We start from the raw sequence: 17,755 nt of genomic DNA, 5'->3' as shown, positions 1-17,755 counted from the left end.
GTTCTAACAAAACGAGCAGCTAACCAGGTGGTGCTATAGATTGCTATTTGAGTTGATTATGGTTAACAGCATGTGTTATGTCTGCATTTGTTTAAATGTTAAAATATAAAAATAGGTGCTGAAGAATAAAAAAAGGCTACAACTCCTTTGTTGAAAAGTGTAACTATTTAAAATGTAAAACCGCAAATACTCCAGAATACATCTCCTATAAACCGAGCATGGTTTTAAAGAGCAGCCCTCTCGAGGGTTAATAGCGCGCAAGCTGAGGCAAACTGATGATTGATTGATTGATTGATTGATGATATGCCATTGCTATTTTAACTGATATCGGCGGGAATATGCCTCTGGGGGGGAGTAGGCGGTGGGAGCGTTTGGGTTATACCAACTGCAAACCTTTGCCAGATTTTAGAAACGATTTGTATCAGAAATACTTTAAAAAAGTATCCTTATAGTGTTAAAAGTGCCCTTGGAATAGTGTAACACAATTTTAATGTTATCGTTTCTGTGCTCCTAATGCGAGAAACTGGCAAAACGATCTTCTTAATTTCTCCGGTCTCACGTAAACATGCGTTTGAGTACTGTTGTGTTTATCGTTGCCCCCTCCACAGACTACAGGACACCTGGATAAAGTTTAGGTATTTTATTTTAACAAATCGGGAGAGCGCCAGGAGACACGTCTGGTTTCGTGTCCTTTCCGCGCTCCGATGCCGCTCTCAAAATGGCAGCCGCGCTCCGCGTCATTACGCTGCAGCGTAATGACTAGACCTCTACACTACATATCTCCTCCTTTTTATTCTTTACACCGAAAAGCAATGTCTCAAAGTTTGTCAACCCTCCTGCTGTCCATCACCTCTCATATCATACTCTCTGTACCTTGCTGATCTTACCACCAACCTCCCCAACCGGGTGCGCCTCACCGGTGTAGACTGCCGACCACTTGGACTCTCTTCTCCTGCTGATGTTACCCTCTTTCCGGCTTCCCTGGGGGTTTCTCTGCTCACCACTGGGCTGGGGCTGTTCTGGTGTTCCACGCTTTCAGGGTCATTCTCTCCTTCCAGTTCTACTTAATTTCCTCTCATTTTTGAGTTATCTTCTTCCTCTGGAGATGGTGGGCTGACTTCCTGTGGGTTCAGGCTTCCTTGGTGGTGTGATTCTTCTCTGGCCCACTGCAGTATCTTATTGCATTTCGCCATCCTATCTTGGGACCATGTTTTTCCATCACTCAGGAGCGCAGCCCTGTCATACACCTCCTTCACTTGTAAGGGCTCGCTAAACTTGCTGTCTCCCTTTCTTTTCAATTGGGCCAATTTGACTCTGACCCATTCCCCTCTTTCCAACTGTGTTTCCTTTGCGTTCCTTCTCTTGTTGTAATGTTCCGTGTAGATCTTCTGGGCCCTTTCCAAGTTACTATGGACCACTGCCGGGGACCATTCACTCATTACCGTGCGTTCCTTCCATGCTATGTTGTCTTTCGTGAACGGGTCACGTCCTCTCAATATTTGGAAGGGACTGTATCCTGTGCATGTCGGGGTGATCCTGTATGCCCATACGGTACTTTTCACCTCTTTTTCCCAGTCCTTCCCCGCTCCTATCACGGCTTGAATGGAACCCATGACTACACGATTGAACCGTTCGGCCAGTCCATTGCCATCGGGGTGATATATGGAGGTGTGCTTTATCTTAATGCCATTCCTTGCCATATAGTTGTTCCACTTCTCTGAAATAAACTGAGGGCCATTGTCACTCAATATGGAACGAGGGATGCCTTCCCTGATGAAAGTAGCCGTGAGGAACTTTAGCACTCTCTCTGTGTCCATATCTTCCTGAATATCTATTTCTGGCCAATTCGAATACCTATCAATGAGCACCACTATGTACTTTTGTACTCCATGAGCATCCAGCACGGGACCCAGAATATCAATGGACAGCTCCTCCCACAGGTTTGCCGGGGTGTCAGATTTTCCCAACGATGGGCGCATCAACGTTTGTGATTTGTCCGCTCCTTGGCATTGTTCACACTCTCGGACGAATCTTTCAATCATGCTATCCATGGCTGGCCACCAATACATCACTTTCGCTCTCAATTTAGTTTTTACAATGCCAAGGTGTCCTTCATGCAGAATGGCCATTAACCGCAGTGTTAGGGAACCGGGAGGGACCACTTTTTCCCTTCCGAATAAGAAAATGCCACGGTCCCCAATGGACAACTCTTCCCTTACTTCATAGAACTTCTTCAACTCCTGTTTCATGTGTCTTTTCTCGGGCCATCTCCGGAGTATGCATTGTTTCACTCCTTCTATGTCATGGTCTTCCTCGTACGCTTTCACCCACTCCTGTTCACTTATTACTTTTTCATGGTCCTCCATGAATGCAACACTGTCCTCTTCATCTTCTGCCTGTGATGGGGCCTCTTCCATGGCGGATGCTCGACTGAGGTAGTCTGCCACTTTGTTCCTCGCTCCCGGAATGTACTCCACGTCATACCTGTAATCCAACAGCTTCAAAGTCATTTTGGCTATTCGCGGGGTGGCATTCTCATGCCCGCTTGATGTGAGTACTTTGATCAGGGGTTTGTGGTCTGTCTTGAGTCTGAATCTGGTCCCCCAGATGAATTGCCGAAACTTGCCCGTGGCCCATACAGCTGCCAACATTTCCTTTTCAATTACACTGAATTTCTGTTCAGTGGTCGAAAGTGCCCTGGACGCAAAACTGATGGTGACCATCTCCCCGTTCCCCCTTTTCTGCATGAGGACGGCTCCCAGGCCCCGCTCGCTGGCGTCCGATGTCAATACGGTCTCTTCCTGTTGATCAAATCCCTGCAAGGGAATGGCTTACGATGTCTTCCTTGATTCTGCGGAACTCTTCTTGAGCCTCCTCCGTCCATACATATGACGTCTTGTCTCGAATTAGTTGTCGCAGATAGTGGGTCTTAGTTGCGAAGTGTTGTACAAATTTACTATAGTACTCAGCCATCCCGAGGAATGATCTCACATCTTCCTTACTCTTCGGTGGTGGCGTCTCACAAATGGCTCTAACATTTGCTTGCTTGGGCGTGATACCTTGATTGCTGATTTCATGACCCAGGTAGGTAACCGACGTCATTCCAAACCGGCACTTCTCCCATTCTGCCGTGAGGCCATGCCGTTCTAGGATCCGCAACACTTCTCTCAGCTTCTTGTCATGATCTGCTTGGTCTTTGCCCATCACCAGGATATCATCCTGAAAGTACGGTACTCCCTCCAGGTTCTTGAACAACCTGTGCATCAATTTTTGGAACACCGCCACCGCGGATGCCAGCCTGAAGGGCATCCTGCGGAATTGGTAGCATCCGAATGGTGGTATGAACGATGTGATTTTCCGACTGGTGTGGTGCAAGGCTATCTGATGGTACGCTGAGGTAAGGTCGATTGTGGAAAACCACTGTATCCCCTTGGTTCTTGTCAGCATCCCATCTATCCTGGGCAGAGGGAATTTTTCCACTACAATGTTCTTGTTTAGTTCCCTCAAGTCCACACATAAACGAACCTTGCCGTTGGGCTTCCTCACCACCACTAGGGGTGCCAACCATTCCGCGCAATTTATCGGCTCTATGATTCCATTTTCCTCAAGCCTTTGCAACTCCTGCTGTACCGTATCCTTGATGGCCATGGGTATATTTCTCACTTTGTGGGATACCGGTTTTGCATCGCTCTTGAGATCGATCTTGTGTGTGAATTTGGTCAGTTTCCCTACTTTGCCACCGAACACTATGGGGAATTCCTCCTTCAAATTTGTGACTTTAGGTTGTCGTTCGGGACCGGTCATCAAGACTTGAGTGGCACCTCCTGGATCCAACTGTATCCCCAAGTCGCATTGGTCCATCCATCCTAGCACGAGGGACCCTTCTCCGCAACATACAGCTTGCACTCCGCACTGCACTCCTTGAACTCTAACTTTAATTTTTAAACTCCAACCATGGGGATGGGTTCCCCAGTGTAGGTAACTGGCCGGATATCCGGAGGTTCCAACTGTGGCCCTATTTTGCCTTTGAAAATTTCATCCCACACGGACCTTTATATTATGGTGTACGGGGACCCTGAATCTGCCACCATCTTGATGGGTACTCCCCCTATCACCAAGTCGCACTGCGGTTTCTTAGAGCGGTTGCAATCAATGCCTAGGATGTACTCTTCGATACACAACACACTGTCTTCATCTTCCTCTTCTTCTACCCTTGTCTCCTGGGCAATTTACTTGACCGTCGGCCTCTGCTTTTACCGGCGACATACCTTCTCATAATGTCCCACTATTCCACAGAACATGCCTTTGGCACGGAAAGCGGGGCAGCGTTTGTCATATGCAGCATGGGAACAGGTGCCGCATCGATAGCACTCCTTCCTGTTCTCTTTGGATTGACTTCTACCCGGCTCCGCCCGGGGTATCCCTCTGGTCTGTAATTTCCCTTCTGCCGGCGCCGCCTTGCCCCTCTCGGGTGGTTCTTTGTCTGTGATCTTGATGACCATTGGCCTAGCTGTGGCGTCCCTTTTTGCCGCTTCCGGGCACCTTTTTGAAAATTCCGCCTTCTTTACCATAGCGATGACTTCCTTTAGGGTGGCCTCTCCATTCGCCCACAATTTGTCTTGGACAGCCAAATTGGTCGTGTGCATCACTATCTGGTCTTTGACGAACTCATCATGCATGGCGCCAAACTTACATGTGATCTCTAACTTCTTCAAAGCCGCAACGTACTCATCGATGGACTCTCCAACCCCTTGTTTCCTTTGCTGGAAATTGTATCTATCTATGGATGTGCATACCGCTGGTCTGTAGTGACTATTCAAATCCTCAATAGCATGCCGGAATACATCATCGTCACCCGCTTGTCGTGGTGTTGGAACTAGGTTCTGGAACACCCGTATGCCTTCTGGGCCCAAGTTGTGGAGCAATATCCTCCTTCTTCTCTTGCTTGGGTATTCCTCCCCACTCTCGTCTTCCAATGCCTCTAGGTAATTCATAAAATATTCCCTCCAGTCTTCACACTTCATCACGGGGTCCCCCGGCTTGGGAAGGAACGGGATCGGCGTTGTAAGCGATGACGCTTGGGCACACATATTCGCCTGTCTTTCCAGCTGCTCTTCCTGTCCCCTGGGGCTGCCCGGTGCACCCGACCCACACGGGTGTGCGCGGTCCTGCTGAGGACTGGACGTGTCCTCTACACTCGGCAACGTGTGTTCCGCCAGGGCCCTCCTGTACGTGGTTCTGTGGCGCTAGGTCTGGAATATGCTGCCTGGGGTAGGTCACCTCCCCATATTCACCCCATCCTGGGCCCCAGTAGTCACATGGGCACTGTTCTCTTCTATCCTTGCCAACTTACGCAGGCTGCTACAGGGTGCTCTTTTGTGGAGGCTCCTGACCTTGCCTCTCCAACCCAGCCGTGTCTGCTTTGCTGTACCTTGCTTGGCCAGGGTTGGTGCCTCAGCTGGTTGTGCTGTACCCTGCCACGCTCTCCCTGTGTTCTTTCCAGTTGTATCCTCAGTTCTAGGGCGCTGGGTCCAGTCCTTGGGGCTTGTATGGCTCTTGCCTTTGCCTGTGCTGGTTTTCACGGTCCGTTTTTCTTTTGTTTTTCAGCCGATCCAGGCCTCGTCGCCACTGTTGTGTTTATCGTTGCCCCCTCCACAGACTACAGGATACCTGGATAAAGTTCAGGTATTTTATTTTAACAAATCAGGAGAGTGCCGGGAGACACGTCTGGTTTCGTGTCCTTTCCGCGCTCCGATGCCGCTCTCAAAATGGCGGCCGCGGTCCACGTCATTATCCTGCAGCGTAATGACTAGACCACTACACTACATATCTCCTCCTTTTTATTCTTTACACCGAAAAGCAATGTCTCAAAGTCTGTCAACCCTCCGGCTGTCCATCACCTCTTATATCATACTCTTTGTACCTTGCTGGTCTTACCACCAACCTCCCCAACCGGGTGCGCCTCACCAGTGTAGACTGCCGACCACTTGGACTCTCTTCTCCTGCTGATGTTACCCTCTTTCCGGCTTCCCTGGGGGTTTCTCTGCTCACCACTGGACTGGGGCTGTTCTGGTGTTCCATGCTTTCAGGGTCATTCTCTCCTTCCAGTTCTACTTCATTTCCTCTCATTTTTGAGTTATCTTCTTCCTCTGGAGATGGTGGGCTGACTTCCTGTGGGTTCAGGCTTCCTTGGTGGTGTGATTCTTCTCTGGCCCACTGCAATATCTTATTGCATTTCGCCATCCTATCTTGGGACCATGTTTTTCCATCACTCAGGAGCGCAGCCCTGTAATACACTTCCTTCACTTGTAAGGGCTCGCTAAACTTGCTGTCTCCTTTTCTTTTCAATTGGGCAAATTTGACTATGATCCATTCCCCTCTTTCCAACTGTGTTTCCTTTGCATTCCTTCTCTTGTTGTAATGTTCCGTGTATATCTTCTGGGCCCTTTCCAAGTTACGATGGACCACTGCCGGGACCATTCACTCATTACCGTGCGTTCCTTCCATGCTATGTTGTCTTTCGTGAACGGGTCACGTCCTCTCAATATTTGGAAGGGACTGTATCCTGTGCATGTCGGCGTGATCCTGTATGCCCATAGGGTACTTTTCACCTCTTTTTCCCAGTCCTTCCCCGCTCCTATCACGGCTTGAATGGAACCCATGACTACACGATTGAACCGTTCGGCCAGTCCATTGCCAGCGGGGTGATATATGGAGGTGTGCTTTATCTTAATGCCATTCCTTGCCATATAGTTGTTCCACTTCTCTGAAATAAACCGAGGGCCATTGTCACTCAATATGGAACGTGGGATGCCTTCCCTGATGAAAGTAGCCGTTAGAAACTTTAGCACTCTCTCTGTGTCCATATCTTCCTAAATATCTATTTCTGGCCAATTCGAATACCTATCAATGAGCACCACTACGTACTTTTGTACTCCATGAGGATCCAGCACGGGACCCAGAATATCAATGGACAGCTCCTCCCACGGGTTTGCCGGGGTGTCAGATTTTCCCAACGATGGGCGCATCAACGTTTGTGATTTGTCCGCTCCTTGGCATTGTTCACACTCTCGGACGAATCTTTCAATCATGCTATCCATGGCTGGCCACCAATACATCACTTTCGCTCTCAATTTTGTTTTTACAATGCCAAGGTGTCCTTCATGCAGAATGGCCATTAACCGCAGTGTTAGGGAACCAGGAGGGACCACTTTTTCCCTTCGGAATAAGAAAATGCCATGGTCCCCAATGGACAACTCTTCCCTTACTTCATAGAACTTCTTCAACTCCTGTTTCATGTGTCTTTTCTCGGGCCATCCCCGGAGCATGCATTGTTTCACTCCTTCTATGTCTTGGTCTTCCTCGTACTCTTTCACCCTCTCCTGTTCACTTATTACTTTTTCATGGTCCTCCATGAATGCAACACTGTCCTCTTCATCTTCTGCCTGTGATGGGGCCTCTTCCATGGCGGATGCTCGACTGAGGTAGTCTGCCACTTTGTTCCTCGCTCCCGGAATGTACTCCACGTCATACCTGTAATCCAACAGCTTCAAAGTCATTTTGGCTATTCGCGGGGTGGCATTCTCATGCCCGCTTGATGCGAGTACTTTGATCAGGGTTTGTGGTCTGTCTTGAGTCTGAATCTGGTCCCCCAGATGAATTGCCGGAACTTGCCCGTGGCCCATACAGCTGCCAACATTTCCTTTTCAATTACAATGAATTTCTGTTCAGTGGTCGAAAGTGCCCTGGACGCAAAACTGATGGTGACCATCTCCCCGTTCCCCCTTTTCTGCATGAGGACGTCTCCCAGGCCCCGCTCGCTGGCGTCCGTTGTCAATACGGTCTCTTCCTGTTGATCAAATCCCTGCAATGGGATGGCCTTACGGATGTCTTCCTTGATTCTCCGGAACTCTTCTTGAGCCTCCTCCGTCCATACATATGACGTCTTGTCTCGAATTAGTTGTCGCAGATGGTGGGTCTTAGTTGCAAAGTGTTGTACAAATTTACTATAGTACTCAGCCATCCCGAGGAATGATCACACATCTTCCTTACTCTTCGGTGGTGGCGCCTCACAAATGGCTCTAACATTTGCTTGCTTGGGCGTGATACCTTGATTGCTGATTTCATGACCCAGGTAGGTAACCGACGTCATTCCAAACCGGCACTTCTCCCATTCTGCCGTGAGGCCATGCCGTTCTAGGATTCGCAACACTTCTCTCAGCTTCTTGCCATGATCTGCTTGGTCTTTGCCCATCACCAGGATATCATCCTGAAAGTACTGTACTCCCTCCAGGTTCTTGAACAACCTGTGCATCAATTTTTGGAACACCGCCGCCGCGGATGCCTGCCCGAATGGCATCCTGCGGAATTGGTAGCATCCGAATGGTGTTATGAATGATGTGAGTTTCCGACTGGTGTGGTGCAAGGCTATCTGATGGTACGCTGAGGTAAGGTCGATTGTGGAAAACCACTGTATCCCCTTGGTTCTTGTCAGCATCTCATCTATCCTGGGCAGAGGGAATTTTTCCACTACAATGTTCTTGTTTAGTTCCCTCAAGTCCACACATAAACGGACCTTGCCGTTGGGCTTCCTCACCACCATTAGGGGTGCCAACCATTCCGCGCAATTTATCGGCTCTATGATTCCATTTTCCTCAAGCCTTTGCAACTCCTGCTATACCGTATCCCTGATGTCCATGGGTATATTTCTCACTTTGTGGGATACCGGTTTTGTGTGTGAATTTGGTCAGTTTCCCTACTTTGCCACCGAACACTATGGGGAATTCCTCCTTCAAATTTGTGACTTTAGGTTGTCGTTCAGGACCGGTCATCAAGACTTGAGTGGCACCTCCTGGATCCAACTGTATGCCCAAGTCGCCTTGGTCCATCCATCCTAGCACGAGGGACCCTTCTCCGCAACATACAGCTTGCACTCCGCACTGCACTCCTTGAACTCTAACTTTAATTTTCGAACTCCAACCATGGGGATGGGTTCCCCGGTGTAGGTAACTGGCCGGATATCCGGAGGTTCCAACTGTGGCCCTATTTTGCCTTTGAAAATTTCATCCCACACGGACCTTTGTATTATGGTGTACGGGGAACCTGAATCTGCCACCATCTTGATGGGTTCTCCCCCTATCACCAAGTCGCACTGCGATTTCTTGGAGCGGTTGCAATCATTGCCTAGGATGTACTCTTTAATACACAACACACTGTCTTCATCTTCCTCTTCTTCTACCCTTGTCTCCTGGGCTATTTACTTGACCGTCGGCCTCCGCTTTTTCCGGCGACATACCTTCTCATAATGTCCCACTATTGCACAGAACATGCATTTGGCACGGAAAGCGGGGCAGCGTTTGTCATATGCAGCATGGGAACAGGTGCCGCATCGATAGCACTCCTTCCTGTTCTCTTTGGATTGACTTCTACCCGACTCCGCCCGGGGTATCCCTCTGGTCTGTAATTTCCCTTCTGCCGGCGCCGCCTTGCCCCTCTCGGGTTGTTCTTTGTCTGTGATCTTGTTGACCATTGGCCTAGCGGTGGCGTCCCTTTTTGCCGCTTCCGCGCACCTTTTTGAAAATTACGCCTTCTTTACCATAGCGATGACTTCCTTTAGGGTGGTCTCTCCATTCGCCCACAATTTGTCTTGGACAGCCGCATTGGTCGTGTGCATCACTATCTGGTCTTTGACGAACTCATCATGCATGGCGCCAAACTTACTTGTGATCGCTAACTTCTTCAAAGCTGCAACGTACTCATCGATGGACTCTCCAACCCCTTGTTTCCTTTACTGGAAATTGTATCTATCTATGGATGTGCATACCGCTGGTCTGTAGAGACTATTCAAATCCTCAATAGCATGCCGGAATACATCATCGCCACCCGCTTGTCGTGGTGTTGGAACTAGGTTCTGGAACACCCGTATGCCTTCCGGGCCCAAGTTGTGGAGCAATATCCTCCTTCTTCTCTTGCTTGGGTATTCCTCCCCACTCTCGTCTTCCAACGCCTCCAGGTAATTCATAAAATATTCCCTCCAGTCTTCACACTTCATTACTGGGTCCCCCGGCTTGGGAAGGAACGGGATCGGCGTCGTAAGCGATGACGCTTGGGCACACATATTCGCCTGTCTTTCCAGCTGCTCTTCCTGTCCCCTGTGGCTGCCCGGTGCACCCGACCCACTCGGGTGTGCGCGGTCCGGCTGAGGACTGGACGTGTCCTCTACACTTGGCAACGCGTGTTCCGCCAGGGACCTCCTGTACGTGGTTCTGTGGTGCTAGGTATGGAATATGCTGCCTGGGGTAGGTCACCTCTCGATATTCACCCCTGCCTGGGCCCCAGTACTCACATGGGCACTGTTCTCTTCTATCCTTGCCACCTTACGCAGGCTGCTCCAGGGTGCTCTTTTGTGGAGGCTCCTGACCTTCCCTCTCCAACCCAGCCGTGTCTGCTTTGCTGTACCTTGCTTGGCCAGGGTTGGTACCTCGCCTGGTTGTGCTGTACCCTGCCATGCTCTCCCTGTGTTCTTTCCAGTTGAATCCTCAGTTCTGGGGCGCTGGGTCAATTCCTTGGGGCTTGTATGGCTCTTGCCTTTGCTTGTTTTCACGGTCCGTTTTTCTTTTGTTTTTTGGCCGATCCCGGCCTTGTCGCCACTGTTGTATTTATCGTTGCCCCCTCCACAGACTACAGGACACCTGGATAAAGTTCTGGTATTTTATTTTAACATATCGGGAGAGTGCCGGGAGACACGTCTGGTTTCGTGTCCTTTCTGCGCTCCGATGCCGCACTCAAAATGGCGGCCGCGGTCCGCGTCATTATGCTGCAGCGTAATGACTAGACCACTACACTACATATCTCCTCCTTTTTATTCTTTACACCGAAAAGCAATGTCTCAAAGTCTGTCAACCCTCCGGCTGTCCATCACCTCTCATATCATACTCTTTGTACCTTGCTGGTCTTACCACCAACCTCCCCAACCGGGTGCGCCTCACCAGTGTAGACTGCCGACCACTTGGACTCTCTTCTCCTGCTGATGTTACCCTCTTTCCGGCTTCCCTGGGGGTTTCTCTGCTCACCACTGGGCTGGGGCTGTTCAGGTGTTCGACGCTTGCAGGGTCATTCTCTCCTTCCAGTTCTACTTCATTTCCTCTCATTTTGTAGTTATCTTCTTCCTCTGGAGATGGTGGGCTGACTTCCTGTGGGTTCAGTCTTACTTGGTGGTGTGATTCTTCTCTGGCCCACTGCAGTATCTTATTGCATTTCGCCATCCTATCTTGGGACCATGTTTTTCCATCACTCAGGAGCGCAGCCCTGTCATACACCTCCTTCACTTGTAAGGGCTCGCTAAACTTGCTGTCTCCTTTTCTTTTCAATTGGGCCAATTTGACTCTGACCCATTCCCCTCTTTCCAACTGTGTTTCCTTTGCGTTCCTTCTCTTGTTGTAATGTTCGGTGTCTATCTTCTGGGCCCTTTCCAAGTTACGATGGACCACTGCCGGAGACCATCCACTCATTACTGTGCGTTCCTTCCATGCTATGTTGTCTTTCGTGAACGGGTCACATCCTCTCAATATTTGGAAGGGACTGTATCCTGTGCATGTCGGGGTGATCCTGTATGCCCATTTGGTACTTTTCACCTCTTTTTCCCAGTCCTTCACCGCTCCTATCGCGGCTTGAATGGAACCCATGACTACACGATTGAACCGTTCGGCCAGTCCATTGCCATCGGGGTGATATATGGAGGTATGCTTTATCTTAATGCCATTCCTTGCAATATAGTTGTTCCACTTCTCTGAAATAAACTGAGGGCCATTGTCACTCAATATGGAACGAGGGATGCCTTCCCTGATGAAAGTAGCCGTGAGGAACTTTAGCACTCTCTCTGTGTCCATATCTTCCTGAATATCTATTTCTGGCCATTTCGAATACCTATCAATGAGCACCACTACGTACTTTTGTACTCCATGAGCATCCAGCACGGGACCCAGAATATCAATGGACAGCTCCTCCCACGGGTTTGCCGGGGTGTCAAATTTTCCCAACGATGGGCGCATCAACGTTTTAATTTGTCCGCTCCTTGGCATTGTTCACACTCTCGGACGAATCTTTCAATCATGCTATCCATGGCTGGCCACCAATACATCACTTTCGCTCTCAATTTTGGTTTTACAATGCCAAGGTGTCCTTCATGCAGAATGGCTATTAACCGCAGTGTTAGGGAACCGGGAGGGACCATTTTTTCCCTTCCGAATAAGGAAATGCCACGGTCCCCAATGGACAACTCTTCCCTTACTTCATAGAACTTCTTCAACTCCTGTTTCATGTGTCTTTTCTCGGGCCATCCCCGGAGTATGCATTGTTTTACTCCTTCTATGTCATGGTCTTCCTCGTACGCTTTCACCCACTCCTGTTCACTTATTACATTTTCATGGTCCTCCATGATTGCAACACTGTCCTCTTCATCTTCTGCCTGTGATGGGGCCTCTTCCATGGCGGATGCTCGACTGAGGTAGTCTGCCACTTTGTTCCTCGCTCTCGGAATGTACTCCACGTCATACCTGTGATCCAACAGCTTCAAAGTCATTTTGGCAATTCGCGGGGTGGCATTCTCATGCCCGCTTGATGTGAGTACTTTGATCAGGGGTTTGTGGTCTGTATTGAGTCTGAATCTGGTCCCCAGATGAATTGCCGGAACTTGCCCATGGCCCATACAGCTGCCAACATTTCCTTTTCAATTACACTGAATTTCATTTCAGTGGTCGAAAGTGCCCTGGATACAAAACTGATGGTGACCATCTCCCCGTTCCCCCTTTTCTGCATGAGGATGCTCCCAGGCCCCGCTCGCTGACGTCCGTTGTCAATACTATCTCTTCCTGTTGGTCAATTCCCTGCAAGGGGATGGCCTTACTGATGTCTTTCTTGATTCTCCGGAACTCTTCTTGAGCCTCCTCCGTCCATACATATGATGTCTTGTCTCGAATTAGTTGTCGCAGACGGTGGGTCTTAGTTGCGAAGTGTTGTACAAATTTACTATAGTACTCAGCCATCCCGAGGAATGATCTCGCATCTTCCTTACTCTTCGGTGGTGGCGCCTCACAAATGGCTCTAATATTTGCTTGCTTGGGCGTGATAAATTGATTGCTGATTTCATGACCCAGGTAGGTAACCAACGTCATTCCAAACCGGCACTACTCCCATTCTGCCGTGAGGCCATGCCGTTCTAGGATCCGCAAAACTTCTCTCAGCTTCTTTTCATGATCTGCTTGGTTTTTGCCCATCTCCAGGATATCATCCTGAAAGTACTGTACTCCCTCCAGGTTCTTTAACAACCTGTGCATCAACTTTTGGAACACCGCCGCGCGTATGCCAGCCCGAAGGGCATCCTGCGGAATTGGTAGCATCCGAATGGTGTCATGAACGATGTGAGTTTCCGACTGGTGTGGTGTAAGGCTATCTGATGCTACGCTGAGGTAAGGTAGATTGTGGAAAACCACTGTATCCCCTTGGTTCTTGTCAGCATCTCATCTATCCTGGGCAGAGGGAACTTTCCCACTACAATGTTCTTGTTTAGTTCCCTCAAGTCCACACATAAACGGGCCTTGCCGTTGGGCTTCCTCACCACCACTAGGGGTGCCAACCATTCCGCGCAATTTATCGGCTCTATGATTCCATTTTCCTCAAGCCTTTGCAACTCTTGCTGTACCGCATCCCTGATGGCCATGGGTATATTTCTCACTTTGTGGATCACCGGTTTTGCATCGCTCTTGAGATCGATCGATCTTGTGTGTGAATTTGGTCAGTTTCCCTACTTTGCCACCGAACACTATGAGGAATTCCTCCTTCAAATTTGTGACTTTAGGTTGTCATTCAGGACCGGTCATCAAGACTTGAGTGGCACCTCCTGGATCCAACTGTATGCCCAAGTCGCCTTGGTCCATCCATCCTAGCACGAGGGACCCTTCTCCGCAACATACAGCTTGCACTCCGCACTGCACTCCTTGAACTCTAACTTTAATTTTCGAACTCCAACCATGGGGATGGGTTCCCCGGTGTAGGTAACTGGCCGGATATCCGGAGGTTCCAACTGTGGCCCTATTTTGCCTTTGAAACTTTCATCCCACACGGACCTTTGTATTAATGGTGTACGGGGACCCTGAATCAGCCACCATCTTGATGGGTACTCCCCCTATCACCAAGTCGCACTGCGGTTTCTTGGAGCGGTTGCAATCAATGCCTAGGATGTACTCTTCGATACACAACACACTGTCTTCATCTTCCTTTTCTTCCTCTTTTTCTACCCTCGTCTCCTGGGCAATTTACTTGACCGTCGGCCTCCGCTTTTTCCGGCGACATACCTTCTCATAATGTCCCACTATTCCACAGAACATGCCTTTGGCACGGAAAGCGGGGCAGCGTTTGTCATATGCAGCATGGGAACAGGTGCCGCATCGATAGCACTCCTTCCTGTTCTCTTTGGATTGACTTCTACCCGGCTCCGCCCGGGGTATCCCGCTGGTCTGTAATTTCCCTTCTGCCAGCGCCGCCTTGCCCCTCTCGGGTGGTTCTTTGTCTGTGATCTTGATGACCATTGGCCTAGCGGCGGGGTCCCTTTTTGCCGCTTCCGCCTTCTTTACCATAGCGATGACTTCCTTTAGGGTGGCCTCTCCATTCGCCCACAATTTGTCTTGGACAGCCGCGTTGGTTGTGTACATCACTATCTGGTCACACATATTCGCCTGTCTCTCCAGCTGCTCTTCCTGTCCCCTGGGGCTGCCCGGTGCACCCGACCCACTCAGGTGTGCGCGGTCCTGCTGAGGACTGGATGTGTCCTCTACACTCGGCAATGCGTGTTCCGCCAGGGCCCTCCTGTATGTACGTGGTTCTATGGCGCTAGGTATGGAATATGCTGCCTGGGGTAGGTCACCTACCGATATTCACCCCTGCCTGGGCCTCAGTACTCACATGGGCACTGTTCTCTTCTATCCTTGCCACCTTACGCAGGCTGCTCCACGGTTTTCTTTTGTGGAGGCTCCTGACCTTCCCTCTCCAACCCAGCCGTGTCTGCTTTGCTGTACCTTGCTTGGCCAGGGTTGGTGCCTCAGCTGGTTGTGCTGTACCCTGCCACGCTCTCCCTGTGTTCTTTCCAGTTGTATCCTCAGTTCTGGGGCACTGGGTCCAGTCCTTGGGGCTTGTATGGCTCTTGCCTTTGCCTGTGCTTGTTTTCGCGGTCCGTTTTTCTTTTGTTTTTCTGCTGATCCCGGCCTCGTCGCCACTGTTGTGTTTATCGTTGCCCCTCCACAGACTACAGGACACCTGGATAAAGTTTAGGTATTTTATTTTAACATATCGGGAGAGCGCCGGGAGACACGTCTGGTTTCGTGTCCTTTCCGCGCTCCGATGCCGCTCTCAAAATGGCGGCCGCGGTCCGCGTCATTACGCTGCAGCGTAATGACTAGACCACTACACTACAAGTACTGCCCTACCTCTAAATTTCAAGACTAATGCTGCAGATTCACAGCGTTTTGCTACCTTCCGATAGCCTCAATGTGCTTAGTGCCTGCAGTGTTGTAAAAACTTTTAACAATTCTTTAGTCGTTTCTGAAGCGCAGAGTGCCGTGCTGCTTTAAAGACGCAGTATGGGGGGGCTGGATATTGAAGAAGCGGGTGCCATTGCTGATGTGCGGCGTGCCTCGATGATTTAATAAAACCTGAATATTGGGAAAAGTTCAGAGAGCCCCGCAGAAGAGAAGAAAGGTGCACAGCCGCCATCATTACAGATAAAGCACTCAAAACATAGGTGAACTTCTGTTGCAATTACCTCATGGCAGAATTTGATTAAAACAAATTTCCAGCTTCCTCCTCCCATCGTTAACCTAGAATTCTTCTGCCCACTTTACCACCTCAGTTTGGACCCAATCATATGCAAATCAGTCCTGGTTGAATTTTATGGGAAGTTCTTCTGGGTTATTTGAATCCTTGGTGGAATAATTAGGAGAAGGATTATAGAAGGGAATGGAGACGGAGAATAAATAAAAACACTGCAGATGTTGACGGATGTGCTGCCACAAGCACCAGCAGATTGCTGCCCCATGGGCGACAGGCAGTACTTAATTTGAGACCTATGTTTCCGTTGCTGGGCACTGGCACTAAATTTTCAACACCGACACTCATGACAAACTGCCTTATGGTGGTTCTGTATGCCTAGTAAAAAGATAAGCAAAACAACAGCTGTTTATTAATTCAGTATAATTACAAAATTACTAATACTAGCCACCAAAGCCATTCTTGCTGCTTTGGGGGCCTAGAATAGTCTGAATTGTCACTGTCAGTTCTCATTGGCAGGGGTAAATGGGTAGTGCAAGGTGGCAAGCTGCCAAGCTGTACTGGCCTACCGATGTGGGCCCCGGAACTTATGTTTTTACTAATCAAGCACTTGGGCAGGCCTGCTTTGTTCTGTATTTACTTCTATGTTCCTGGGGCAGTTGTAAGAAAACCTAGGTTTTGTGGCATGCTCAATGGGATGTACTTTTTCAGACTGGGAGGTGACGGTCAAAGGTGGGGAAATGCAAGAAGGATCAAAAGGGAAAGGGGAGAGCTGGTGGAGGGGAACAGGTCACAATAGAGGATGATAGGTTCAGAGGGAAGAAGGAAAGCTTCCTAAAGTAAAGGGGAAGCTGGAGAGAGGTTGTATAGGCATGAAGATGGTAGGGAAGTGAATGGAAAAGAATTACTGGGCGTGAAGAGTTGATGCCTTATGTCTGGTGGTGTCTACACAGGGAATATGGAACCCATATGTTCAGCACAGGTGCAGCAACAGAAGGGTGCAGTCTGGTCACGCAAAGATAAGAGATTACATTTGGGGATACCGAGCTCAGACTAGTTCAGTGGGTTTGTCAGGATATGGGGGAAGAGTGGAGCTGATAGTGTAACTGCTGTGTTTGTTTATACCCGATGGTGAAGGGGTATGTGAACCAGAGGTTGCATGCAGATTAGAGGGGTTATCTGTTTCTTCCCGGGGCTCCAAAAGTCCCAGAACCTTCCCTGATAAAGCTGCTCTGGACACCTTCTGTACTGCAGGTCCTCCCTCCCAGTCACTATGTAAACCTATTCCTTCCTAGCCACTCAGGCACTTCTGCACTGCTCAAGTTCAAGGTCTGCGGGGACTGGACAAAGCATCTCACCCGGCCACTTTTGGCTGCCCAGTCCTACCCTGAGCAACCTCTTTTTCACACTTTGAAGGCTCTGGCAGCAAGCATTGTCTTGTCACAACTGAACTGTAACAAATGACTACCATACCATAGTAGTGTAGTTTTCTGATCACAAGTCTCTAATAAGGAGAACACTCTGTACAGGCTTTTTTTAGGTTTCGCCTGGCGTCCGCTGCGCAGCAGCGTTCGCGCAGGCGAAATCTAATGTTAGAACAGTATGGGGGGCTTTAACCCGCCCCTTCTTCCATTGGCTAGCTCCATAAATGGAGGCTAGCTATTGGAAGAGATTGGCTGTCAATCACTCTTTCCCCGTCGGAACGCGATTCGGGGGCGTTTCTCGGTCTTTTTTTAAGTCCCGCCCCTTTTTGCCGTGTGTCCCGGGCTGCGCTGTGATTGGCTGCCGGCCCAAGACACCCCCGTGACGTCATTCCCTGGGCCGCGCTGTGATTGGCTGCCTGCCCGGGACACCTCCGTGACGTCATTCCCCGGGCCGCGCTGTGATTGGCTGCCGGCCTGGGACCTGACTTGTTTTTCTGTCTCCCTGCTGCTTT

General features: G+C 49.6%; 1 protein-coding gene across 2 annotated transcripts in view; it reads left to right on the top strand.

The window, feature by feature from the left end:
• Nucleotides 1-17,755, top strand: part of LAP3 (leucine aminopeptidase 3) — a 238,053-nt gene that overhangs the window by 147,212 nt on the left and 73,086 nt on the right. The gene's annotated exons all lie outside the window — the stretch shown is intronic.

Source organism: Lissotriton helveticus, chromosome 2_2 (genome assembly GCF_964261635.1).
Source record: "Lissotriton helveticus chromosome 2_2, aLisHel1.1, whole genome shotgun sequence".
In the NCBI taxonomy this organism is placed as follows: domain Eukaryota; kingdom Metazoa; phylum Chordata; class Amphibia; order Caudata; family Salamandridae; genus Lissotriton; species Lissotriton helveticus.
Note: the sequence above shows the minus strand (reverse complement) of the source record. Positions and strands in the feature narration are given on the sequence as shown.